Raw genomic sequence first — 27,912 nt, forward strand, 5'->3', positions numbered from 1 at the left:
CCCCGGAATTTGTTGTTTTGGATACACCGGTGGAGCTGTTTCTTCAGGATAGCTGTTTGGAGGATGGCCAGACTATCACAGCACTAGAAATAACGCAAGATTAAACAATTAGGAAACAAACATTTTATTTCAGACTTTGAAAACGGAATCTTACACCTCTTTGTGTGAATAAACAATTATTTTCTGACTGGCCTGTCTTTTGAAATACATGTAACGACCGAATGTATTTGGCTGAAGTCATATAGATATCTAGATGGAGACATTCACCAGGTCCCTCTGATGGCGCTCCCGCGCGAGCCTGGTTTGTCGGTTTTGGATGTTGGCGCATCTTTCAAGCTGTAAAAGGAAGTCAGTTCAACCTATCTTAAAGTTCTTTAAAAGCCCGTTTTCTTACATCCATGTACGAACACAGAAAAGTCACAAGAGGACCAACAATACTGAATGTCGATCCACGGACAGGAATGCAACTTCGTAGATTCATCACCACGTGTCAACAATTTGAGGAACGAAGATTATCGGTATAAGTCCATTTGGTGTTGCCAAGCTAACTTTCCTTTCATGCGAGATTTCGTGTCTCCATATCCAGTCAGAATGGCCGCATTACTTTCTCACGAGGCTGATGTTGCAGATAAATCAACGAGTTGTTATTTCGGCGATCTGTAAATGCTTATCATACGATGCTGTGTAGCAGGTGCTCTGGAGAAAGAAGCCATTTTGAAAAGTATTGGTGATATCTCGTGTTTGATGTATTGAGCAAAGTAAGAGTGATCTCCAGTGCGCTTTTCTTTTCAAAGTTATTCCTTTTACGTACGCAAATAAACATGAACTAAAAAGTTACAATTATTTTACAAATATTCCACTGATGGCACTGACATCGGACACCTCCTCTTTCTTTCGCTAGATGGCACTGCTATCACCTTCTCACACCAGACGGCGCTGATGTTCATCTACTTCCGCCCGTAGCAACTGACAGCGTGGAAGAAGCAATCTCGTACGTAATCCCTCTTTTTGACGAGGTTTGTTACAGCGTTCCCATCATCTCCTTGCTCTCGCAGACCCTCGATGGCGGCGTCTAACAGCCGCAGCAGCATCCTACCTGTTGCCTCGTGTTCTTCTTTTGTCGCAACCTGGAGAGAGAAAAGATTTGGAGGTATTGAAATCTTGAAGATGAAAATATCAAATATACCTCTCCATAAATCTAATCGGCTGAGCCCCCCAATCTGAAAAAAAGGAAAAGCAGCTGAAAATGAACGCATAATAATCAGGTGGAACTTCCCACCCCGGTCCCACCTATTCCGCTATCAGATGTATTAAGTAATAAAGTCAACAAGGGTCACAAGGGTAGAAGATGGACGTTTTAAGGTATATGTATGTTTCACAGAAAACGAAATGGACATTTATTCTTAGGTATTTTACATGACGGGAAAAGAACCACTGAAGCAAGCGTGCCAAGAGAACATCGACTACTCATCCCCCATCCATGATTACCTGGCTATCATTTCAGAACTCTCAGCATAACATCAGTGATCGTTTGAAAGCAAACGGGAAAGAACCACCATACCAGAGTTTTTCGCTACGGAAAGAAAAATGCATTTGCACGAACAACTGCCGTTTATAGTTTCAAAGCAGAAGCCGAACCTTAAACCATGTTTGTTTTCTTTATCACTCTGCACTAGAACTAATTTACTAGGCATGTGGTACTCGGGTACAGGAAGCATCTCCTTGTGCGAATTGATTGAAATAGTGCCGGCCTGTTTTGGTAAACAGGTGACAGAATCTCAAAAATACCATCTATGGTGAAAGACATTTAACCCATTATCTTTCATGCTGAATGATTTGTGGTATTTGAAGTCATATTCAACTGCTTCACTCACCAAAGAACATGAACTCTTCAAACTCTGAAGGCGATAATGCGTCCATCACACGGAAGTCATAAAAACGTCACCATTGAAACATACGGCTTCCTGTTTTACATTTTGTGCAGCAGTGAATCAAAAACAGCTTCTCACTTGCAGAAATACGGATCAATGAGAAACATGGAGAAATTATTCTAATGATTATTTCATAGTTTCTCTTTTAGGTTCAGTTTTTTTTCCTTGACGTGTTCATTGGATCGCCATCTGGAAGGTTGACTGTCGTCGGAGCTTTGATAACTTCCGTGCCTCTAGGATGCCGTGCGCTGTGAGGGGTTTGTTTGAAGTCGGTTATGCATTAATGATCTGTTACCGCTAGAGTTAATAAACATAGAGAAGCATTCCAGCCACCCGATCAGAAGGGTATCGCTTGCAAAGACGCTCATCCTACCATGCGCCTTGTTGCGAGTGAGATAAGAGCACCCTCGTTTACTTAAGGGATTTATTCATCAGTGCTAAGCGTACTTACTTAACGGACGGGAATTGGCTTAGGGGTAAACCATGCATGTTTCATGAATCACTACTGACTTTAAGTTGAAAATTTCAAAGAAATGCTTTCAAAGGGGAAACATTAGTGGTAAAAGTTTGGCCGTTTTGCCAATGGCGCTCCAATAATGCTCGTGACTTGCGAGACTGTTAAAGCATTTTGGAGGGATTCGAGCCCTGCTGATGACTCTGATAATGACCTTGTCAGACTCCATCTATTGTAGTCACCTAAGCAAGTATCAGACATGTAAATTGAATCAAACAACTGTCATATCAATTGATTTTGGCGGAGAATCTGTTAATTCTGTCCGATGCCTTGCATACGGTGGCCTTTAATGCGCGTCAACAAGATCCAACAAGCGTTTTCCGTCTCCGAGACACCTGAACTCAATTACTTCTCCTCCACAAAATGCCTCCCCTCACAGCAATAAAGGAAGACAGTTTATCATAGTATATCATGATGTAAAAACGATCAGCACCGATGTGGTGTGATATTGAACCAGTTAATTCAGTGAGTTGCTACACCTGCTGCAGCGGAACGGCATGTGAGGAAATAATGAACATGACGCAAATAATGATATGATACGCGCTGGACGAAAATGCGGCGAAGGTAAAAGGGAATTTCTGTCCGCATGATAGGGTAAAACAGTATTGGCCGGTAAGCCGAGAGGGAAATGTTCGATTTTGATCCAAGGTCCCGATTCCATAATTACTCTTTATTCAGAACATACGGGAAGAGACGACGTATGGCAGGGAGCGTCATGGAACCACTTTCTTATAACGGAGCATCTATATGTAGTAGTATAGATGGGTAGAGGCTGCATGCGTATACAATAGATTACTCTTCCCAAGTCTCAGTCACAAGAATCACTTCTCAAAGGTTCTACTGCGTGATGTCCAAAGAACCTGACAATTCTATTTGGTCACTTTCTATATTACTCTTCATTTTCATAAATTCACATCCTGGTCATGCAGCTTGAAATGTCATTCCTTATTCCGGTTAAGCAGATAGGCAGTCCTCGATCTTGAAACAGGTGGGCTTCCCAAACTACTCATTCCATATCCATCGCGTCGTAGACCTGCCCACGACTCAGCTCAAGACATTAACAGGCGAGACTGCTAAGAATATGTGGATGAAGGGCGTTATTTGATAGCAGAATTTGGAAGAAATATCCCTAAAAAAGCCGCCTCACAGCATGTTCAAGTGGCTCACTTGTTACATTCATTGTACTTATCGTTATTTCGAATTTTCCAAGTTATATATAATGGCCTTATACTGTGGTTTCAAGAAAGGAGAAGACCATAAAGACCGCTTTCAAAGCAAAGAGACGCTGTTTCCTGTCTTCTTTGCTTCCATAAAGAATAACAAAAAGTACTCTACGAAAGTCGTGGCTTATCTCCATTCATCTCGACAAATGATATTCCAAAGAAATATGTTGTTGAGTTCACTGACGGGAAGGTGACAATTGTTGGCGGGGGTATCCAAAGGCTGTCAAGCGCTTCCTTAAGACACAGTAGCCGGCAACGAAGGTCCGAATTCAACAATGCATAGGTCGGGCCTGTAGTTCGCATTGAACAGGGGAGGCCTACGACATAGTATGCTATACATGCTTCCCGAAATTGGTGGCTTGCATTAGAACTATCTTTTTCCCCCTTGTCCGTCACTGAAGGCTTTCAAGTGTGTTGGTCAACCATGACTATCTCCTTTGTCCCTCCACCATAAGGCCTAGTTTCCCCTTATGACATCACTATTTCGGACACTCAGCGCCCCATTTCTGGAAAGGTGTATACTCATTGTCAGGTATAAAAGTATACCCATATCCGCTTTGATTGTGCTACTAAAGCATGAATGCAATGGAATCATGAATGCAAAAGATACAGAAAGATAGAAGAATGGGAGAATTGCCTTCGTAATCGTTTCACCGAAGTTGACCTAGATTCCCTGTACATCATGTGCACTTTTCGCTTCCATAAACGCTGACCCTTCACCATCAACTTAACAAATGTGAATATGATAGCATTGTGCATATTGGGCATACGATATTGTCAATTGTTTCAATGGGCATCTAGGACATGAAACTTCTGCAATAGGAATCATTCCACTTCAACTTGAATGGTGCTGCATGTACTTCATCATTTGCAAGTGCGCACAGATCACGGCTTACTCAAGAGACATAAGGTGATGTCATCCATGTCATCTGTGTCATTTGTTTCTTTGCGTTAGTTTGCTGCTTTATCAGAAAAGGGATGGGTTAGTAATCAGTTGTAATGCATGGTAAAGTCATGAAAGTGATTGGCTGATATGCGTTGTCGCAGTCTATGACTAATGCCAACATTATTTACGTTGAGTATACCGTACGTCTCGTTTTCAAGTGGAAATCGCACGAGGTAACACCGTAACTTATTACACGCGTTGACAAAACAATGAGACGTGCATAAGAGAATGCTGCTTAAACATTCAGAAACGTGACAAGGGGACATGAAGTGCCACTTGGGCTGCAAACCATTAATGAGAAATGTTTTCAGTGATTGCTGTTCGACGTCTTGGCAAAGTCGAGGAGAAAGTCACCTGGAGATTGAACAAGAGTAGCCATTCCAAGAATCAATGGCTAACTTCTTAATGGTTTGTACCATCTAATGCCAGGCGTGGGAACATATTGCACCACAAAGTTCAAGATCATCCGATCAACGACAAAGAATGCTTGTATATGTCGTCCTTGGTTCAGGAGACCAATTCTGAAACAGCCCCAGTATGTGAAAGGTTAACATATCATCTCGCCGCTGGATGACATCTTTGATAATATTTATGATATGCATGAATGCAACCAGGCAGAGGGAACGGGCCAATCTTAATGCCTTGTTTACAAATTACTCTTTTACCTCAGACCTCTCGTCGGTACGGGATATGTTCGAAGCTGAGGGTATTGCATCGACACCAACCAAGCAGGTTTTTTCAAAATCATTCGATGCTTTTGTTACTCGTTAAATACGCTTTAGCAGAGTTACGTTGTGCACTCTTCATGAAGACGAATACTGTGAAAGTTTAGCAGCTAATGAATGCTGATGAAGATAGTGAACTTGTAACCAATATAAAAATACAATGATTCTCCGGCACTGGCAAGCGAATATGGAAAACTTGCTATTTTCTGCCTCAACGATGATGCTAAGCAACATCTAGGATCGAAATAGCATCTGTATAACCTTATAACGAAATCAACAAGGCCCCATAAAGAAACGGATGCCGCTAAGGAAAGTTTGTGCTTATAGTTAAAACATGATGCACAACCAACCATGAGAGAGGGAACAACATACTAGTGTCGAGACGGGGTTCTGTCTCTTTCTTTACGGAGACACATAGATCCCCCATTAGATATGAGATATGTAATCATTTCTGACAATCGCCTCCCCAAAATGATATTTTTTTCCGTCTAGTAAATGCCAAGTTGTCATTAGACTCGTCATCTGCACCGACGGGCATTTGAGACTTTTGTATTGGACTATTTTCCCCCAGAAGCAATTAGGCATATTTTCCAATGCGGCCCATACTTACTGCATGCTAGACTGTCAGTCGATAACTGTTTGTACGGTTTAGAGTCGAGTACATGAATGTCACTGTCCTTTTTGGCCGCTCAGCGAAAACTACTTGGCAGATTTTTTTAATGTTTGTTTTTTCTTAATCATAATCTTGGGACCCAACACAATTTTTAGGTTAGAAAAAGTGAGTTTTTCGACGCTAACCTTTCTACTCTGATGCATTGGCGGGGGATATTTTGTGAATAACAAATGCTGGCGATTCAACATGTATCAGGCCATGAGTCGATATTCTGCCGTAAGGTCATCACATAAACGGCATAATTCATCTAAACGTCGTAGTTTGCGTTGCTAATCCACCAATAGTAGGATTATATGTTACATTGAAGTCACTTCTTACATATACCGCATATGCCATTTTCTCAGCGAGACCAAGAGGAAACGCTTCAGATGCCCCTTTTATCCGTGTCTGTGTTCGCGCTTAGCAAGCATCACTAGAAGTGATCGGCTTCTTACAGTAATTTGCTTTTGAATTATTAAGCGGTATTTCACTAAGCTATCGCACAATTATACAAAACCAATTAAGTTTAATATCACGTCCCTTACTTCTTGTCCAAGGCTATCTGAAATGACAGTCTATGATTTGCAGGTTGAAATTTCTTTTTTTATCATTTCTAGCATCTAACCACAATGCAGCCAGTGCCCGCCAAAAGTCAGGTACGTCGCGGTCTCCGAGCCTTGTTTGCTACGATGCATCCACAGATGTTTATTATAAACGAGAATGGGAAGTCCCTGCCTTGATTTCCAAACATCATTACATGTAGTGTCCCAAGAGGTGAACCATATCTATCCTAACAAAGTTAAACAGATTAAATTCTAGTTAACATTGCATAATTTGATATCCATCGAGTTAAAACCAGACTTCGTCGATTCTAACGTCATTGTTAAAGGGCACGGGTGATTTATAGGATTAAAACTTCATCGGTTAGTGTCATTCTTGATAATTCACCTTCCTACAAATCCGATCGATTAAAGTTCGTCTCTGATGGACGGAAATTAAAGTTCTTCATTTTGAAGTGAAGGAAGAAAAGTCGATGAACGAAAAAGCTGGCGATTCATTTCCTTGAGTGGTGGGGTTAAGAAGTTTGCACCTTGAGGAAGCCTCGATACTTGGTAGAAACTACTCCCATGTTCATGCGGTGGTTCATCAGCATTGGTGCCGCAATTAGACTTAGTGGAGATTCTTGAATGGAAGCGAGCCTTCTTTATTTCATAGTGACATTCTAAGCAGAAAGTCAAAACGCCGACCTTTGGAAGAGACATGGTAAACTAAGCTGTAAAAGAGGCGGTTACAATCAGTTATGTTTGGTCACTGAACACTGGCACCGCCATCCTTGACGAGTTCGGGTGTGATCTGGAGTTGGACCCGAGCGGATCGGTACAAAAGTCCAAAGGTTCGTTTGAATGCCCGGTTACCTCTCGTGGGCTCGAACCTCAGGTTTACTCGAGAACGACGACGTGAACGTGAATGACAGCACGTGACCCGACGCAAAACGACCATGGGAAATATGACATCATTCAATCACATTACTCCACTATTGTGTCATGTTTCAGATCATTGACCAACACAGATACAGTTTCGTAATATTGTAATTATATTAACAAGGATCACATTGTTGGTTTATAATGATTATTTCCAAACACAATCACCAGAACAAAGAGACCTTTACTCGGCAATCAGGGGCCAGTTAATCCCACAAGACATATTCATTTTCAGTCATGATGTAATTCCTTGTGACACTCTACCCTACCCTCGCCCCTGCACGACATGTTCATTTTTGACATCATGTAACCCGCGTGACACTCCTGCTCTACCCTCGGGCCCCAGATGAACTCGGCCATTTTATTCCTAGTTGACTCTTACTCAGAAAGTCAAAAAAGGTCAAACCTTGGACAAGGCATGGTGTGATATCGGAGGCTCCCTTTTGTTTGCAATAATATCTCAGTTACTAATATCACTGGTGCCGCAATCGACGGAAACGAAGGGTTTTTCCACTCCACCTCAGCAATCCCTTGAGGTGGAAGGAAAGAAAGAGAAACTTGTCATAATAGATGCATTTTTCAGACCGTGCGGATGGCAAACCTTTGACATTTGCCGCTATGATATCCGGTAGCACTGTGCCTTGGGGAATGGTTATTGTCAAGAGATAGAAAAGTGAGGAATCCTATTCATGATGTCGGCGAGCGGTTCGAGTCCCATCATGATCCCGTCAAGACTCTCGTCGTGTTCTCGTGCAGCTGGTGACCGTCAGTAAGGTCACGAACCTCCGCTTTTATGTCCCGTGGTACGCTGCCAGATATGAAGGCAATGTATTACAAATAAAATCTCTTATTTTAGATTACATGAATTACTTATTATTTATGTCAATGTCTTCTAAAGAAAAGGTTCCAGAGGGAAACTCTGTAAGTGAAAATGTTCAGAGTAGTTCAAATTTTGATAAAGGGCGTGGAAGGAGCTGCGTTTCAGGGAGACTTATGAGCTTCTCACCACTCTTGATCATTGCAAACTGGAACTCCATTGATACTCCTGAGTCCTGGCTTGAGAGATGCAACTAAACATGTACATGGTTAAGTGTCTTGCCCAGGAACCCTGGATCGGTTCGGTCATACCAAGGCGATAGCTAAGGGAGTCAACAACTATATGCAACTGGCAAGGTAAAACTGCGACATAAAAACGTTGTTTGTTGCCAAGAGACGAGTAGCAAGATCTATGTTCCTTTTTCCCGTTTCAAAGGTTGGTATTTTCTGATTGGCTTGTGTACCATAGCCGGATTTCGTCTTCTTGAAGTTTGTGATAAGATATGGGTAGTCACGACCGCTCTTACATGTAGCTATTGGAGCTATGACACTAGGCTATTAGGATCTTGATGAATGGAGTGGGTGAAGAGGTCAACAACAACCACGATCTCACCGAAACAGAGCAGGTCATGATATTCCGCCAGTGCAGATTATAACATCATTTGCACCACAAGTGTGGAATTGCAGAAAACGACTTCTTCCTCTATAAACATCGAGCCATTGACTGTCAACCACATCCTGACGAAAGTCCGAGAACTAACGGCCTTGGGAAGGAGGTTGATCATCAGGAACCTGTATATCTAGGACCAATTTTATGGTGACCAGAACGAATTACCCAGCAGACCGCATGCTTTCGCCCGTAAGATATCTTCTCAACGTGAACTACTCGTTCCCCTTGACTTAATTTGTGGTTGTCAAATTTCCATCTCCCATCATAACCTGGGCATCATTCAGCAATTATCAGCCTGATTATAGTCGTCTAGTTCTAATGGCTTGAGACGCCCGCCCTGCCGGCCTGTCTAGTCGAATAGCATTTGAAGCTTCCCCGGGCGCCATGGGTCGTCGATGGTCTTGACTGGGGCGGGGATGAGAATGGCCCAGCACTGTTACACGGGGATAATTGCTATCTCTAAAAACACTTACCCATCTACTACTAACCACAAACCACTTTTTCCAAGTGAGAAAACCGATGATTACGCATACTTTGACAGTAAATTACGGAGTAGCCATCGAGGGTCAGGCGTGACAAGGCGACAAGATTCAATTATGCGCTTATCGATGATGCATTGAATGCCTTTTGCCCTGCGGGATGACATCACTTTAAGAAGTACATCAGTACCAGACCTGCACATAACAGAGCTGACTTGTTATTTTTTCATCCTCATCAGGACTCTGAACCTGACGGTGACAATTTTTTCTCGTTATATGTATCATTGTTTGCCGTTTTAAAACCAGATCGTTTTGCTACAGGTTCTTTCCCAGCAGAGGGAAATGCTAATGTGCATTATAGCGTATTATTTTTGTACAAAAGGTATGTCTCACCTATGCGCAAGTTGTCTGAAGGCAAGCTACTCAGTATCGTTCATGAGAAGGCGACCATGCTGGAACCAGGTAGATCGGATTAACTTACACGAAGTCACCGATAGGGGACTCTTATATAAAAGTATATCGCTTGTATGAGGAATGTATTGGTTGCTAAATCAAATCCGACCGAGTCCCCATCTGTGAATAATCGTCACTGGAACACTGTCAATTCGACCACCAAGCTCCTCCCGATAGTCTGCCTGTAATGTAACATTTAGAGAAAACGGGAATGTTGTGCTTTTGAACATCGAAACCCTGGGCAGATCACTCAAATATCATAGCCGTTATATTCGTAATCAAGTGGAATCAAAGGTTCCCTTTGGTTAAATGATGGATGAGAATTGATTAAGTTTTGGAGGTGAGCCCAGAACAAAGTGTAGATCAGTCAGAGTATGATGAATTATATATCTTCAAATGTCTGTAGACACATCAAAAGCGATAGAAAACGCGTTCGATCAAAACATAATAGCGTCCTGATGACGTCATTTCCCCCGGCTCGTGAATATTTGTAACGAACCAGGCATCGAATTTTCCTCACTAAGAGGATTTTAAAAGCACAGTTTCGGATGGTTACCTAAGCTGCATGTGCATGCTGTCTTGGTTTCGACAGAACAAGCCGCGGTCGAAGCCAGTTTTCAATATGTTTTGTGCTGACAACTCGTTAAAAGTTAGGTGTAACATCTCTGTACGAAAATCGAGACTGTCGAGTGGAGCTCAAATTCTGTCCAGACCTTCGAACATCTGGTTTGGTGGTACATTTTAGCTTCACCGTTTGAGCTTTGTAACATAAGAAGCTTGAAAGAATTTCTAGTCTGATAATCGAAGCTTTGATTTTCAATTAAGCAAACCGTTCCTCGGGGCTCTACCATTACTACTGCTGGAGTCAAGCACTAATGATAGAGTTTGGCCAGACGCTATGCTAATTGATTTTAAATATGGTAAGTTATGCAGCCTAACACAGGATCAACAAGGGAAATAGGGAAATATCCCCCACCATTAGGGAACAGTTTGCTCCTATAAAGCATAAATTTGCTCAGCAAAGACAGTAGTCATTATATTCGGACCTCTTGATAAGAAGAATACTCAATATAGTAATAAGAAAAAACACCTTAAACTAAAACATGGAGTAGATAATATCCTAAAATTATCCTCAAAACGCCCTTTTCAACATTTCACTCCATCTTCATCCCGGTGAACTAATCCAGTCACAAAGCGTTATACGCCTTCGGAAATACACGAAAGCTTTTTTCATTTATATTCCGATTACTGAGAAGCAGTCGAGGGGAAAATGTATAAGGCAATGGTGGGTGTTCAAGAGCGGCAAAAAAGGGAGGTTGTCAAAAGCAATATCTTTCTTTCCTTCGGACAAAGCGGTTGAAAAGCCTAGACATCTCCTCGTCTACATCTTAAAGAAAATTGTCAAATGATAAATAATAATTGTGTTCCTTGCTCGTAACTCGAAGTCAGTTACAATGTTCTTTCTTGAAAGGGACTTTTGGTAAAGGTCACCAGCCACGTCATAGTGCGAAACTGTCCAGCTGTCATTGTTTGTTCCCCGATCTCGATATGACCTAAAACTCAACCAATCTTTGCAAGACCGTGGTGAGTGGTTTCCACTTAATGATAGCAACTACAGCCTTCCCTTTCTCATTACCCAACCGGGACATAACTCACAAACGTATCAATAAATTTCGCTATAAACACTCACATCGGATTTAAGCAATGTTCAATTTTGCCTCGTCGATTTTGAATGACTGACTGTCTTTTAATTCCTTGCACACAACGAAGTGAATTACGTAGCATCGACGAGTAGTACCACAGCTCCGTCAAATATACAAACATGACAAATGCTGTGTCACCCTTATGGAGTGATATGGTGGACTACCAAGGGGTGCTGTGGTCAGTTTAAACATAGATAGACAATGATTTGGCAATAGCAAGTTGTCCTGTGGTCATGTCGTCATGTCCTGGCTTGGCCTTTCTGTCCAGGATCGATGAATGTGGAGTATTTACTCTTCAGGGTACATAAGAGTGCAAAAAGTTAAAACTCAACTTGCTGGCAAAAACACTGCTTTCCTCCAAAGTCTCGTCTGGCCTCAACAGAGTGTTGAACTAAAAAGAATTGTCTGAGCTGTCCATTTATTTATATAATTTTTTCCCGGATGGTTTAGCACCACATTCGACAACCAACTCATGGTGTCACTCGCAGTTTATAAGGCTGGTAAAGATTTGCCTCTGGGTCCGCTGAAACCCACAGGACTTCAGTAAAGTCGTGTTAGGTTGAGTTTCACGCACGTTGTCTATTTCAACACTTTTTGTTATAAGACTGTGTAGTTCCGGTGTAAGTGACGTTAAAGTGTACAATATGTGGTTATTCATTTCGCATTAGTTGTAACCATGGCAAGTAATATTCTAGAAAGAAACGTCTTCTTTTCGATTGCGTGCAGGTTGGTTTCTGTATGAGCTCTTGACTAAGTATTCTCAGTTTTTCTTGTTGGTAACAACACAAATTGCTAGAAAAACGGGAAATATCTTGGTGTGACCAATCAGTTTTGCATTTGCGTAATCATCCGCCGAGGCCGTGCTGCATTTAAAAGAAATTATAAAAAGATCGGTTCAGAAAGTTCAAGAAACCAGAAAATGAAGCATGCTTTGCAATATTCTCTACTCTCTGACGTGTGCAATATCTGACAGGTTATGTTCAAGAAGTTCATGAAGGCAACACATGATATCACGCATTTCCTATCGTTACATCTTCTTTCAAATTTCATTTCAGAATCCGAAAATAACTTCTAGATAAAATCTATACTTTCTCTCATCGAAAACCTTTAAATAATCTAACCAGATTCACCTATTAGACAGGGTGTTGACTATTGATCTGAGCACCATCGCTTGAGAGAGCAGCGGGTGAGATTTTGACGAGCCTGGCTAATGTTTATGACATAGCTAATGCAAGCTTTGACCATAAAGAAGCAAAGGAAATGCAGGCTGGTAGTCATTCATGATATAAAAGCTGTTGCCTTTCCGTAAACTTGACGAAAGGACACTCACTCCCAGCAACCTTGTAAAGCATCACCGACTGCTATACTTCTACATAAATACGCGTACATGCAGTGAAGTCCGTGATGTCTAGTTCGTTGGTATTTTAAACGAGGCATCAATGCCATCTTGTCAAACGGCATCAAGATCCAAAGATCAACATCTAATCCATAAAGAATTCCACTTGCATCTAGCTTTAGTGCTTTTAACTTTACGCTAAGGTCAAACCCATTAAGAAGGCAGATAGTATTCTTCCTTTGACAAAAGGCAGAATTTATTGAAAGGAATTCTAGTATTGTCTGCTTTACTCTCATTTGTCGGCTTGCAAGGCAGGATGCTACTCTAAAATTCTGGTTTTGGCTTCTCTCAGCGGCCAGGCGACATAAACATGATGTTCTCCACCAGTTCAGATAAGGCGTTAACTGCCGAAAACATCACCAATATAAGGAAAACATAAGGAAAGGATCCTTAGAGAGGAGTTAATCCAATGAATGTATACCTTTGACTTTCTGATTCTCTCCAACCGCGCCCTGTTACATTTGGTTTTAGTCCAACTACGAGTAAAATTAGGCCTACGGATAGAAGCTTATGCAAGTGGAAATAGCGTTATTTCCCCATTGCTGAAGGTCTACGCTTTTCCCTTTTAGGTTCAAACAGGTTAAGGGATAAGACTTGAACAGATTCATATCAAATTCTTATGCAGAGTTTAAATGATTCTATACAGGCGAGATGAAGATCAGCCATCAATCACTACAGCGGCGTCAGACAATTTAAATCGGAATATGTTGTAAAAACCTCATTGGCTGAACTTTTGATGATGTTGATTTCGATCCAAATCTTCAATGCTCGCTTGAATCATACGCCGTGGAGGTGGAGGCATGCTTTTGTCGCTGGTTCAATTGCCGCCCAACTTGGCTGATGCACATGTCGTTATCATCTGGAATGTCCGCTCTGTCGTCCTTCTTTCTTGGTGCCATTGTAAAGGTCATTATGACCTGTATGGTTACCAGTGGTGCATGTACTTTTACCAATGTATATTTTTACAAGTGCACTTTATTTACTGTGTCGGTTTTGTTATGTTTTATATTGCTGTGTACATGTATCTACGAATAAACTAAACTAAACTATGCCAATAGAATGAAATCAATGGGCGTTTTACCACCTTCTTTGTATCAATCTCAAGACTAACTTAATACCAACTCGATTCAGTCGTCAGAAGTTCATTTCATCACTATCTGATCTCGAGCTAATCTAATAGATCTAACATCAGACTAAAAATTGGATTGACGCTTAATCCTTCACTCACGTTATTACCCTTTAACATTAGTCGCCGGGAGATGACAACCAGGCAAGAGAGACCTAACGGAAGCTGTGTTCACACGGTGTGATTTCTAACTGGAGAGTTGGATATGCCAGCATTTGGTGCCATATGGGAAGAGAGAGTAAGCTATCTTTAATACCCAGCTGTGCAGACTGAAATGTACAGACACTGCAACTTGGGCGCAACTTTTGGAATTGGTCAAGATGCTTTTATAAAGGGGGAATCTGAACCAGTCGGTTGCGTTGAGTTCAAGGTACATGTAGCTTTGTTTGGTATAGCACGGAAATGCATTGCACGATGTACTATGCGAACATATCCATGTGGTGCAGTGTTCACTTCCACTTTCGTTGGGGAAAAGTAAGTCGATCAGCTCGAATCTCAGCAGCTGTGATCACACGTGTTCAGGGCACATGTAAGCAAAGGTGGTTCAACGTGATCCTTCTCAATGGGCTGTGGCGATGGTCACAATCGTTTGAGATGCTCACTTGTGAGAAACTAGCATGCACGGAGCCTTGCACAATGAGCCAATAACTACATGTCATTAGCGCCCATTCGTGACTGCATCAACGAAACGCCACAGCATCGGATAAATCTTGGTCGCAATCGCTTTGACTGCCTCTTTGACTAGTCGATCGTCGTTTGCAATAACCGGCATAAGAACCCAAATATGGAAGGGAAGTGTAGTGTAGCCGTAGAGAAATGAAAAGGTCGACAGAGACTGCGGACATCCGCTCAGAGTAGACAGCTACATTTTAATCAAACGTGGCATTTCTTTCTGACACTACATCTTCCGTTACGATACACCATGCCCGGTGCCTCGACAAACGGCCAGGGCCTCTTGGTGTATTCAATTCAATTCATGACAGAACGAAGTCGAATTACGACACCGTCCAGAAAATTAAGCGTGGGTGTAAACCTAATATGAAAAGAATGAAGTCGGTGAAGTCAGAAAGGACAAATCGATTTGAAATGTTTTGGAATCAAGCTGAGTCGCACGAGATTTGGCATTCGAACTGATGACGCCCGAATTGGTTCAGACGACGAAGATTCGCGAGTGGCTTTGAAGCCAAAAGGACGTAGCAATGTCATTAAAGTGTTTTTCAGATCGATATGGTCAAAGGTACTTGGCTGACGTCTTGTCACTAAACTGTAATAGTGTGATCACAAGTAGTTCATCCGAGTACCTTTGGCCAGAACGATGTGGAAAACACTAGAATGCGGTTAGAACAACGAAGAATGTTTGCATCGTTCATCCTCGAGACATTATCAAGTTGCCTCGCTGATCGACCATCTCCGCACGACCTTGTTCAACGAACACAAATTCCCGCGTGGCGGCCAGCCCAGCCGTTAGCTGAACTTTCTAAAAGGGGTTGTGCCTCCTGGTTGTGGTCACACAGAGCAAGCAGAGGCATCCCAAAGGTCGTTTAATACCTCCTCACCTAGCCACTATTCCCCTTGTGGGCGGAGGCGGAATGCACAAGGTATGCCACACGGTTTAATCTCAAATATCGCGGTGTCTCTCGCTCTTTTTGTATGTTGGCACGTTAGTATCATGTTGTTAAACATCTGAATTCAATACAATGCATATTTTTAATGTTGTAAGATGTGCGTAGGGATTTTTAGTGCCTTATCAGGATGGGAAAATGGGTTTGAATCCTTGGAGAGACTTATAAAAAGGATAAACACTGACACCTTTACACTTATAATGTTGGACTTATGTCTAGTTGTACATGTTTAGTTACACGGCCACCAATCGCACAAAATACTCGACAGACCTGTCTCCTTTCCCCGGGGCGTTTTCTTGGAAGTTATTTCCCATGAACTATCGATTGATATAGTAGACATGATTATCGTAAGATAACGGGGTATAGGCAAATGGAAGTCGCGTTCTACAAAAATTGCCCTGAGACTCTATTATCATGAGTCCTTATACCCTTGTCCGACATCATACGACGCTCGTCTTTCACAACTAAGTATTGCCTTTGAGGGATGCGTGGTAGGCGTTCGATTTCACAAACTATTTTTCAAATTTACATGTAGCTCGGAGAGTGTCTCTGTTAATATTCATAGAGCGTCATCTGATGGTAAAAACATATTTGAAGATTTTAAATGTGCAGATTTAAATGAATGAATTATATCTTTTTTCAAATGATACAGGAATTCCTGAGTCACGCGACAATGCGTCTATGGTATAAATTAGATCAAGTTTGAAAGTATAATTTATCGGATTCACCATTTTTTGCATCAAACCAATGTTCAAAGGTATATATTATCAAATCGTGTGTGACAAAATTGTAAAATTTGCTCATATCTCATCTGTAACACTGAATTGAGCGATACCAAACTAACGTTAGACGTTCAAAGTTACTGAGAACTCACCATATACGTGATTAAGGGACGCAATCAATGCGAAGACTAGGTGCACAAGGTGCATCAGCAGTCGTGTTACGCATTATAGTAACAGTCAGCAATGGCGCTGTCTGGAGCATGATAAAGGCGTTGTCTAGAGTGATAGCCGATCACAGGTATTCCCCAAGGTGCACCGATCCTTGTTTCAGCCTGTACTTGCCTTTATGTCCTGCGCTCCTTGTATTGAATTATGACAAGAAGAAAACAAATGTCATAGTCGACACGCCTGGGGTACACTTCAATTTTCTTTGTTACTAGATATATGTGCACTTTCAAGAGAGAGACATGGTACTTCTGTAACAAGATGCCCAAAAGGGAAACACGCTACTGATGTTTGGTATCGACACTTGATTGTCATGAGTCAATATTATCAGTGCCCACCGGTAGCTGAACTAATGTTGTATTATATAGTTCGATCAAACTGGTGAAACAATTCCTGTGGCACTTTCTGAAAGACATTTCAGGATAAATGGAATCACTTGTTCCTCATCTTGGTTCCATCTTCATCAATAGATCAGAGTGTCTCACTATCTCAAGTAAAAGCCTTTTCTTTTCATTTCTAAGTGTTATGTGGGAGTTGTCGAGATAAATGTGCGATGAGTTTTGGGTTATGAGAGTGGCGTAGTGTATATGGCCACAGACATAGAGTGTCTGTAGCGAAGGAGTTAAGGACTTTTGACATCTAGCTAAAGCTGGTTGATATCAGATTGAGAGATACATCATTGGACTTTCACGCCTTTCTGATGATATAACTAATACGTGTTCCAAACTACTCAATCATATACATTCCTTCATCGCATTCGTTAGAAACCATTGAAATGTAATTACGATTGGAATACATTAATACGAATTGATGAGTCGTGTTTTGCGATGATAATGTGTCATCAGTAAGTGAAGAGGGACCAGATAGTCAGGATCGTTAGCCAGAATCTGCAAATTAAGATACGGTAATTCGAATATTACCTGATTGGTCTTTGAGCCTGCTGACAATATGATATCATTCAACTTACTCTTAGGGCGATGTAACAGTCATACATGTAGCGGGTTTATTGTTGAGGTTGACTGGGTCGAAAGACTAACTGCTCACGTACTCGCGCGCATACTGTAGAAGCTGATCACAATGACGGGTAATATGTATCAAATAGATCCTTCAAACCTCTGCACACGCGCTAACACCTCTGCAACAGGATCTCTGCAAGCAGAGATTGTGATATTCCGCGGAATTCTTATCGCGAGTTTGCTCTGCAGTGAGCAACGATCTCGACCGGCAAGCAAATGGTGTAACCAGAACCTTCTGACATTCAAGCCTGGCCTAAAGACACGGTAAACATGTCCTGCAATTAGCAACTACTCTGCTTAAAACGTGACCAGGCGAGGTGTCTCCGAATTGCCCTCCCTGTTTGAAAAATGAATTGGCAACCATTTTGATGTAATATGCTTTATTCACCCCCAGTCACATTTCGGCGAACCGACTGAAACCCCGAGGTCACGGTTTTTGTAGTCACGGCATAAGGACCTCAATTAGCAAAGTAACAGTAATCGACAACGCACAGCGTCGCTTTCTATTCCGGCGCTCGTCTCCTTTCTGAGAAAAGCATTACTCATGTAAAAACTTGAATCCTCCCATTCTAAGTTCAAAGCCTTTTCGAAGTGGAATTACTAGTATTTGTACCACCCAGATGCTAATCTCCGACTGCATATCGTGGTATTTGTTGCAGAAATCTTCTAACACCAAGGCAAGCCTTTTCTAAAGGGATTTTTTTCAATTTCAAAGCTTTATTCTTTCCTACAATCCAGTGAGTTTCCTCATGTTGTGTAGTTCGATGAAGGAAACAGACTAAATCATACAGATATATACATTTTCAAAATGGTATCATACGTGAAGAAAGATTCCCATCCTCCTGTCAAGGTGCTTTGGGTCTCTCGGTTGTGAACTATGGTCGTCCAGTTTTTCGAGCCACGCTGGAAGAGATCCCGTGTACAAGCCACGCTCGCAATGCTCACAGCAGCACTGGTCCATTATCGTCCCAATCAGGTCTATTTGCAAAATGTGTACAAATCTATGTAATTCATCTCCCGACAACGATTTTGTCAGGAATACAACACTGACATAACAGATCGTATTAATACCTTCTTGAAAATGAAATACAATGTCATGATGTCAGGAACGAGAAAGATACATTTAAGCCCGACACCCGTTGTATACCGGCGGTATGACGACTAACGCAAAAGGTTACTGGTATCCCTACTCCTAGTGACACTTGTTATTATCTCGATCAGACCACGTAATATCGATCGAGCTATCAACTGTACGAAACGCAAAAATAATGCATACTTGAATGTTACACTAAATGAGTAAAATAAGCCATGACATTTGTAATTGATATCGAGGATGCTCCTTCGGGTGCAAGAGTGTCAGGAATTTGCAATGATATATGACCAATGATCTCCTCTGAATAAATGGGGGGGGGGGGGGGATCAGGTGAGGCGGACAGATGTAACAGCCGGGAAGCCAGCCACGAACACCGTCAGTGTCACTCGGAAGGAGGAAACAGACGCTCCTACTTCTATCTATGATCCGTCAACTGCACCCCAAGCCCCACACCATCTTAGACCACCACAACTCACTAATTAGGTATAGTTGATAGTCAGAAAGCGTTCGCCATGCCAAACGAATAGGACAGGCAAATTACTGAGACTGTTGAATTTTGTCAATAACCTTCGCCAGCAACTGGTAAACAAAATGCAGTGCCGGAAATATATCATCTCTTCAATCTGATTCATGATTTGGACGATTTATTGGTATCCGGTTTGGTGGTTCAAATCAAATGAGCCGGTTACGGGCCGCGGGAATTTGCATGATTACTGGACTGATTCCTAAATTCTCTGTGGCTGGTTGTAGTTGAGGGGCGAAGCAACTTTCGAGGATTATGAGGCACTATTTTCCCTTACTTTCGACCAGGAGTGGAGGATTACGGTGGGTCTATTGTCAATCTCCAAATGGCCCATAACCAGCATAATAATTGGAATCACCGCACTGAATGAACACGATTCTATTGTCCTCGAGTCGGCAGGTCTATTGTCCACCTACTCCTTAATTTCTGCGCCAATATGATTCGTACAGCGTGGCGTTTCGAGCCTGCTTCAATGGGTTTCTCTATTTCGATCAGCCACAATGGATTCCGGCGAGCCTATTGTCAATTTCCAGCGGACCATAACCAGCATAATCATCGCACTGGGATCGTTGGCTAGAACGTTTCAGCGATCCTAGATAACATTGGTTCGGTGTTCGTGTTACTGTTCACCGTTACTGTTACTAATTCGCATTTGTATTCACGTTATAGTCTTGAAGAATGGTTAAAACCGCTGATGATAAAGGCCAGGCTCATGTGACATGGAAGCCTTCGTTTTTAAATGCACACAGTGGAGTCTTCATGTCAGAATACGATGCATGACGTATGCTAAATATGCAGGCATACATTTCTAAAGGTGGTTGAATCCCGAACACGTTTCTGAAACCTTCTGTCTTCTCAACTAATAGAAATGAACATGCTCATTCGGAAGACGTGTTTCCTTTCGATTCTTGTCAGAATACGCAAGCATTCAGTTGTCTGAACTTAATTTCGTACGGGTACATCTGAAAAGTTTTCAAAGGTTCTCGTCCTCAATATCCGGAGACAGGCTTGTTATCTTCAGACGTCAATTTGTCTCCGGATTTTTTCATTTGTTGTCTGAATCACTACCGTTAGGTTCTCCATTCTGTTGCTGACACACCATTGTATGATTGTGGCTTGTTGTCAATTTCACCGTATCGGTTATTGGAGAAGAAAGTTCTAAGCTTGTAGAGAAGACGCGAGAACTCTCACTGCCACTTTAGAATAGACCGAAATTTCATGTAATGGCGAAATAGCATTTCTTAGGAGAAGAAAAATAACAACAGTAAAAGTTGTGGGAGGTTTTTGAAAGTAGTTGTGACGTCTTCCATGTCAACTGATGTCTCGTAGTTATAGAACTGGGCGTTTCTTGCGCACATTATAGTTAATAAATTATCTACAAAGCATTTGAAACTTGACCTAACTTTTACCAGAAATCAATATATTGGGTAGCCCACAAAAACGGGCACATTTACACATATGGAATTGGGCAAATAAGTATCAATATAGTACTTAATGCCACACTCAGCGGCTAGGTCAAATTTGTGAAAATAACAGACGACATTTCCACTGCGATTGAGACGAATCTGTACGGGGTTAGTTCAGTACCCAAGAAAACTCGGAAAACCAGCCCCCATCTACTTTAAAAGCTCCTTACACTTTAAGCCTTGTCGAACATTCTTTTTAGTAACTCGACGAAATCACATAAATTTCATCGCTTCAATAAAGTGAGAGGTTAAAATAAAAAACGGCATTTAAATATTCGAGATCCCAGTGCGATCTACTGTCTACCACATCTGAAGTGCACCTTGTAAAACAATGGTAAACGCTGTGATTATGAAACGGGGTGTCGTGTGCGCGTGAATCGCCCTTTTTCGAAAAGTTCATTGACATTTCGAAATAGCGGCGTCTTTTGGTAAAAAGATCGGTGAAGTTCTAATGACAAAGAGATTTAACCTGTGAATATTATTCAATGTCTTAAAAGCAATAGCAAAATTTAAGAATATCTAAGAATATTCGATTTGTTTTTGAAGAAAGTGGATGAGAAAGTGCGCTAACTGAGACATTAGATTCAAAGAAGACAGTTATCGGCATCACATAGATTCGGAGTGTTTGGTTCATATAAAGATGATGTTAACTCAAAATTCTTTCAATGAAACGCCTTCGAGTCAACTGGAGGGAAAGCTTTGCTTTTATGGCAAAGATAAGTGAAAAAAAGTGATAAAAGTAAAAAGAAGATAAAGAAAAACTTAATTGTTCGGCCGCGATCACATTAGAAACAGATCAGATCAGAAACTTAATATAGAGAAACAGCTGTTGACATGACGGAGTAAAGGTATTGCCAATAGCTGTGATAGTTTTTGAGCCCTGTGGAATCGATACAAAACTGGTCACCGTATTTGACTTTCAAAGTCGTATAAAACTTCTCCTACCTGATTCGTAAAGCTGGATCCTTCACTTCGTTTCTGTATCCCTCTTGCCTGTGATATAGAGCAAACTGCCAAAAAGGCAAACAGAACGATCCAAAGGTACTGTTCTGACCGCAGCATCTTAAGTTATCTTATCTGTAGAGTGACTGTTGAAGAAGTAAGGACAGATACGCAGATCTCTCGTGCTTTATATCAATCACTACTGACTGCGCGGGTATTGGTTGTTGAGTATTACCCTTTAGAGACCTCCGGTAGTCTTAAATGCCCACACTTTGGATCATTCAAATGACAGAAGGAGTCATTGCGCATGCGTGGGCGGTCACGTGCGATGACGCGGTGGTGTTCTTTTGGCGTTAGATTGCTCGGTTTCGATAGTATTTTATGGATATTTTTTCTGTAGTTGTTTTTATGCGTGTGTAATGGTGTGCATTAGAGACTACGTATTGGGTTGAAATGAGCTTAGCCAGGCATCATTAATGTCTTGTTCATTATGGCAATATCGACGAAAAAAAATGTCAACCTGTAATGAACTTGCATCAACTTAATGTAGATACTGAGATAAAGAATACGCAACTAATTAATTTCGGCCTCGGATAATTAAAAAAACCTCAAAGTTTGATAAATTACGTATTTGATGAACCGTACATTAAGATGTCTAAGGCAAATAAAACATTCGTAACGTCATTTAGGCTGTAAACTTCATGAACTAAGTCGCGCACACATGTTCGCATAAGGCAAAGCGATATATATAAGGCCAACGTGCTGCAAACAATCGTAAAAGATGTTTCTGCATTAAGGGGAAAATCAGTCCGGTGTGCAAGGGATAGTAGTCCTAGGGCTGATAGTCCGTGTAACAATAGCCCGCATTGCTAAATGTTTTGGTTAGGGTTAGCGGTACAATAGATCATGCTGCTTAATTGGTCAAATACAATGCTACCGGACTATGACTCCAGGGGGACTATATCCGCTGTCACACCGGTCCTAGTAAATAACCAAATGCGGTATAGTTCTTCTTAGTTCTTCTTGCACGATGGCGGTATATATCGTATGCTCGTCATGAACTGCGAGGTAATCCCCAAACCATGCACAGAAGGCTGGTCGGCATTCAGTTGAGATATTCGTCTTCTTTTCTGTGTATTTTATTGACACGTCAGGCAAAGGATGCATTGCAAAAACGTCATTTTCAAGCCATCTCCTTTGAAGCCGACACAACATGGGGGAAAACGTGTTACAATATATGGAATAGGGCTAACGCTGCACTATTCATTATCCTTTTGCCGGGTCCGCGGATAATGTTCGTTGCTTTACGTTGCCCTCCAAGTCACAGGTCTAAAAAATGCGTTGACACAGCGAGTAATATATACATGTACAACGTGCATTTCGATTTTCATTGATACCCTGTGTGCATCGTTTCTTTTACTGTTAGGATCCTGATCATTTCGTAACAAATTTTGACTCTATAAAAAAGAACGCAACCCACCAAACTAGGAAGCTCATGTAGGATATTGCTTCTGTTTTATCCCTTGATGTTCATGGATACGTTCAATCGTACACGCACCATAAAAACATTTACATGTATATCTCTCCCAATATTTGTGACTTGAAGCATTTTTACTCTCCCGATAATTTTCTTTGCGAACTGAACGGAAAAGCACTAAGCATTTTGCTTAGCCTTCGCTGTACACGGATTCGGGTTTCAAATGTCAGTGGTACTTCCTCTCGGAAGGATAGCTAGGGCAAGTCGTGCAATAAGTAGTTGATGTTGCAAGAAACTGTTTTTATGTGGTTGTGTCCCATTTCGGGGAGAAAGCCAGAGAGAATCAATACATAACTATGCTGAGATCTTGGTGCGAAAATAGGCTGGTTTCCCAGCCATTACGAAGAGCTACGTAAGACAAAGTACGAAGTGTTTAAATGTGTTTTATTGCAAACCTTTTTAAATCTCCACAATTCCTCGTAGAGCTAGGTATTTAAATCTCCCGTCCACAGTTCCTCGTTGAGCTAAGTATAGAAGATGATTCACGAGTGTCGTAAAGTTGATTCACCAGCACAGGGTGATCTTCGTTGTTCGTGCTTAGTCGTTCGTCGGAGTTGCGCAACAGGAATAACATTTATAAAAAAAGACAAAAAACAGGTCCTTTTCAGGACATCTTTGGTTCCTTTAATTGTGCAATTATTGATCGCCGACCTTTAAATCTACCATATGCACGAGTCTTTTCTCTTGTTAGCTTGACCTGCACACACATTAAATGCTGCCTTTGCTTTTTATGGATTGTTGATGGTAAAGCTGACAAGATCTACTCTCTTCGCGGAGAAAGACCGAGTTATTCCGCAATCAATGCATGAGGACTTGATAGCCTGACGAATAAAACGGTCACATGGTGCATAAAAAGTGTCACGTGCAAAAAAATTCTGGCACAGCCGCGATGCAGGAATGAGCTATGACGTTATCAACGACCATTATCATTTTGTCCAATCAGAAGCAGCGTATGATGAGACCGCAACCAGTGTCGGGTTGTGGGATTCGTCAGCGCTTTCAACCGAAGCTGCGACAACAGGGAGCTACAATAACTACCACGCGGAACAGAGCATTGTGGCTGACAGCTAAACAGAGACATCTTATATGTTAAAACCTCCAGATGCTTGGCAAAACCGCCATCTGGTTACATGCAGTATGTATTTGAGCTGCATATTTTCACGAACTTCGCACCGGGAGGGTACCTTTCAATTATTGTTCTTTTAACAACTTCTTGAGTCGAACATAGTATTACCGTGGCGGCGAGTAAACTTTGAATGGAGCAGTGATTCTACCGTTAGATTGCGAATTAGACTTTTCTCTTTCTAACCACCAACATTTAAATTCGTCATAAACGATAACACTCTCTCATGGTATAAAATCACGCATGGGTTCTTCGTGTGGGAGTATGACCTGGTGCTCAAAGGTGACTCTTGAAATCCTTTCACATTAGGCGCAGCACCTCACACACCGCAATATAACTATCAAAGTTCTCACGCCTCAGAGACTTCCAACCGCAAATCATTGTTTGTTACGTGTTTACGAATCGTAACAAAAGGATATGTTGACTCCCAGTCATATCACGTTCTATTATGCATCTCAGTTTGCACCAGTAGTACACAGCTCACTTATCTTGGCCAAACAAGAGAGCGATTTTTCTCGGAGAGTTGTGATTGCCAGATAGCACAGACAAACCTGGTCCTGGTAACATGAACGTGCTTCTTCTCACCTCGAAGCCTTTTCCCTCGACTGTCAAAAGGGCTACTTATTGGCTGTGAACGGTATAGTATGTGAAGATGACGTTTAGAGTTACTGTTTTGGCATTTGAAACTGGACCCGAGAAATGTTAGGGAAATCATGCAGAGATGATGTAGAACATTTTTAGATATATGATACAACATTTTAGGGTACTCCCGGTTAGGATTTTTTCAGGTTATATACACAAGTATCTGCAATATGGTGTGGATTGATGACTTCTGACGTCACGCCCACGTGATACATGAAGGCAGAAACAAATGACGTCATACCAAAAACTGCAGCCTTTGAGGCCGTTGGCTAGCCCAGTAAGATGATATTGTATGGTACACTGTACGACAAAATCATCTACATGAAGATTGACCCGATGTAACACACCTGCCAACACCTCTCTTGCTGATTTGAATTAGGTCACCTCATCCTGGTATTATTTGGTCCTCCAAGCAGCCAATATAGTCACGTTTAACGTGTTTAAGGCCCAAAGTTGATTGGCTTGCCTTCTCAGTGTACGTACCAGCGGATATTTTATAATTTTCATTTGACTAATGAAATCACATTTCCAAATCGATGTGAATCTGCGAAAAAGGAAGTGAGGCGTATTAAGGTGTTAACAGATGGTATTGAGGCCGGTGCTTATACACTGCTACAAACCTGTCACCTCTAATCCACTACATTATCTTGAAAATCGACCTACATGTGAGACAGGAGTTCATTAGTTTGAGGGGCTAAACATTTTAAGAGAAATAAACAATAATTATATATGGGATGATTTTCTTTCTTTTTCCTTTTCGAATAACAATTTTATTCGAATGACGAATACTTACCTGTCGTTGGTGGTCCTTGTCACAAGAAAGCTATGTACTCTGAATTCATGACAAGAAGTTGTCTCAGATCCATGTTGACATTGCTTAAAGATCCCCCCCCCCCGCACTTAAAAAGCGGGGTTTTTTTGCATTCACTGTCCAGCGAGGCAGACATCCGGAAAGCCAGATTGAGCTTTTTCAGAATTGCGAGAGAACTGGCCATGCTCATTCACCGTTACTCACAATACATGTTTTGACAACTGGCGAGAAGAATGAGACCTTTCCGCCGAATGAAGGACACTTAGCATGCTTAGTAACCAAGGGAAGTTACCAGAACACACCTTGAAGCCACCCTCTGTGTCGGAGGTTAACAGTTGGCAAAGGAGAGAAAGGAAGCGATTGATAGATTCTCTCTCAAAATAGGGCGCGCGGATGCAAGGGGCGGATATAGCCATTTTGCTACCTCGGCAACGCAATTACGTAAAGAAGTACCAAAGATTGGGCGACAAGGTTAGTAAAAGTGAACATATGGATGGATCCACGTGAAGTCTTATTCTTTGGCACCGCAGGAATAGCCCTTCCTACTCAGTCCATGTGGACACCGACCGGTTAAACGGTTATGGCGTTGAAGTTTTTTCCAGACTCACTGTTGGGAGATGGGGTCTTTGGCATTTAGCGACGGATGCGGCTGCTGGTTGGCAGAGGGGGATTACCAACTTTACAACGGAACTAAATCTAAAGGTATCATCTTCAACAATGACGCCATCGGTCGAAATTCCATGCCTCGGAACACGATGTCATCAACACTAGCCCTGTCTGGCAATACAATTTCGGTATAACGGCTGGATTTCTCTGGGCAAGTTTACCTCCTGGCATTTGGTAACCAATTAATGAGAAGCGAAGTACCATCACAATTCACCCCAACACTGGATTGAGATTTAGTTTTTAGTAGCACTGTCAATTTAATCCCGCTTGAAAGTCGCCTTGTGTATGCGTGTGGGTGACTTATCTAGCTCCCCTCATTAGTAACTCATATATTGTAGAAGAGACTGCCACGACCCAGTAGCTACAACTGCAGACACGAGAGACATGGAAGTGATTCAATCCATCATTTATTAGGATCCTCACTGGAGCGAATGTAAAGGAACCTCAGATGATCTAATTGATCACGCGGTTTAGTTACTTGGTCACGAAGTGTGGATTTTATCTTTGTTAAATTGGTGTCCTTTTTTTAAAATTTGGTTACCGAGGGCATCATTTGGTGTTGGTTCTCAAAGAGAAACGTTATCCAGGGTGTCAAACTAAAAAAAGGCATATGCTGAAATGAAAACCCTTGCTGGCGTTGGCCTGAGGACTCCCCATGAAACGCGTCCTCACAGATTAAAAGGATCTTTGTTTCAACACAATAGGACAGTCAAGGAGCTTAATTTGCCCAGCGGATTAGTCTCACGAATGAATGCTCTTTTCACAATGTTCAGGGAACAATCATGATGCCAGATTAAAATGATCTTTGCTTCAACACAATAGGAGAGTCAAGGAGCTAAGTTTGTCCAGCGGATTAGAGTCACGCATGAATGATCTCTTTACAATAGAACAGTTTAGGGACCAATCATGATGCCAAAGATTACACACGTAATTGAACAATGAAGGGGCGAAAGGTTATCGGCGTACAGTACACTTCGAACAAATCGAAATATTTCTTTGACTCGCCTATCTTTGATCTGATATTGATTTTGATATGATTACTAGCACTCCTCTCCATTAGCGTTGAGTATGTCCCTCTGATGAACATATTCAATAACTAAAAGGCCTCCAAAGTGGTATAGATCACTGGACCTCCTATCTTTAAACAGGATTCAATAGCCCTAACCACTTGTAACCCGACCTCTCTCAAGCTCTGCTGTACGATGAGAGGTCACTCAAGGCACAAATTGAGCTTGATGAACCATTTTGAAAGATGTTACCATCCTGAGTAAGTGGTGCAAATTCCTATGATATTAGGCGTCATTCTATAACCAAATCTAGGATTTCTCGTTTTCACCAAAGTTATGAATAATATGATTCAGAGGAAAACCTTTAGTTAAGGTGAACCTTTTCCACTAATCGTCAATGCC

General features: G+C 41.7%; 1 long non-coding RNA gene across 1 annotated transcript; it reads right to left on the reverse strand.

Annotated features, from left to right (window-relative positions):
* Positions 1-108: 108 nt before the first annotated feature.
* LOC135496948 (uncharacterized) lies at positions 109-21,994 on the reverse strand. Its single transcript, XR_010448742.1, has 2 exons — positions 21,728-21,994; positions 109-1,127 (listed from the first exon to the last, which is right to left on the reverse strand). It is a non-coding gene; the product is annotated as an uncharacterized LOC135496948 (long non-coding RNA).
* Between the last annotated feature and the right edge of the window lie 5,918 nt (positions 21,995-27,912).

Source organism: Lineus longissimus, chromosome 12, assembly GCF_910592395.1.
Source record: "Lineus longissimus chromosome 12, tnLinLong1.2, whole genome shotgun sequence".
Taxonomy (NCBI): Eukaryota; Metazoa; Nemertea; class Pilidiophora; order Heteronemertea; family Lineidae; genus Lineus; species Lineus longissimus.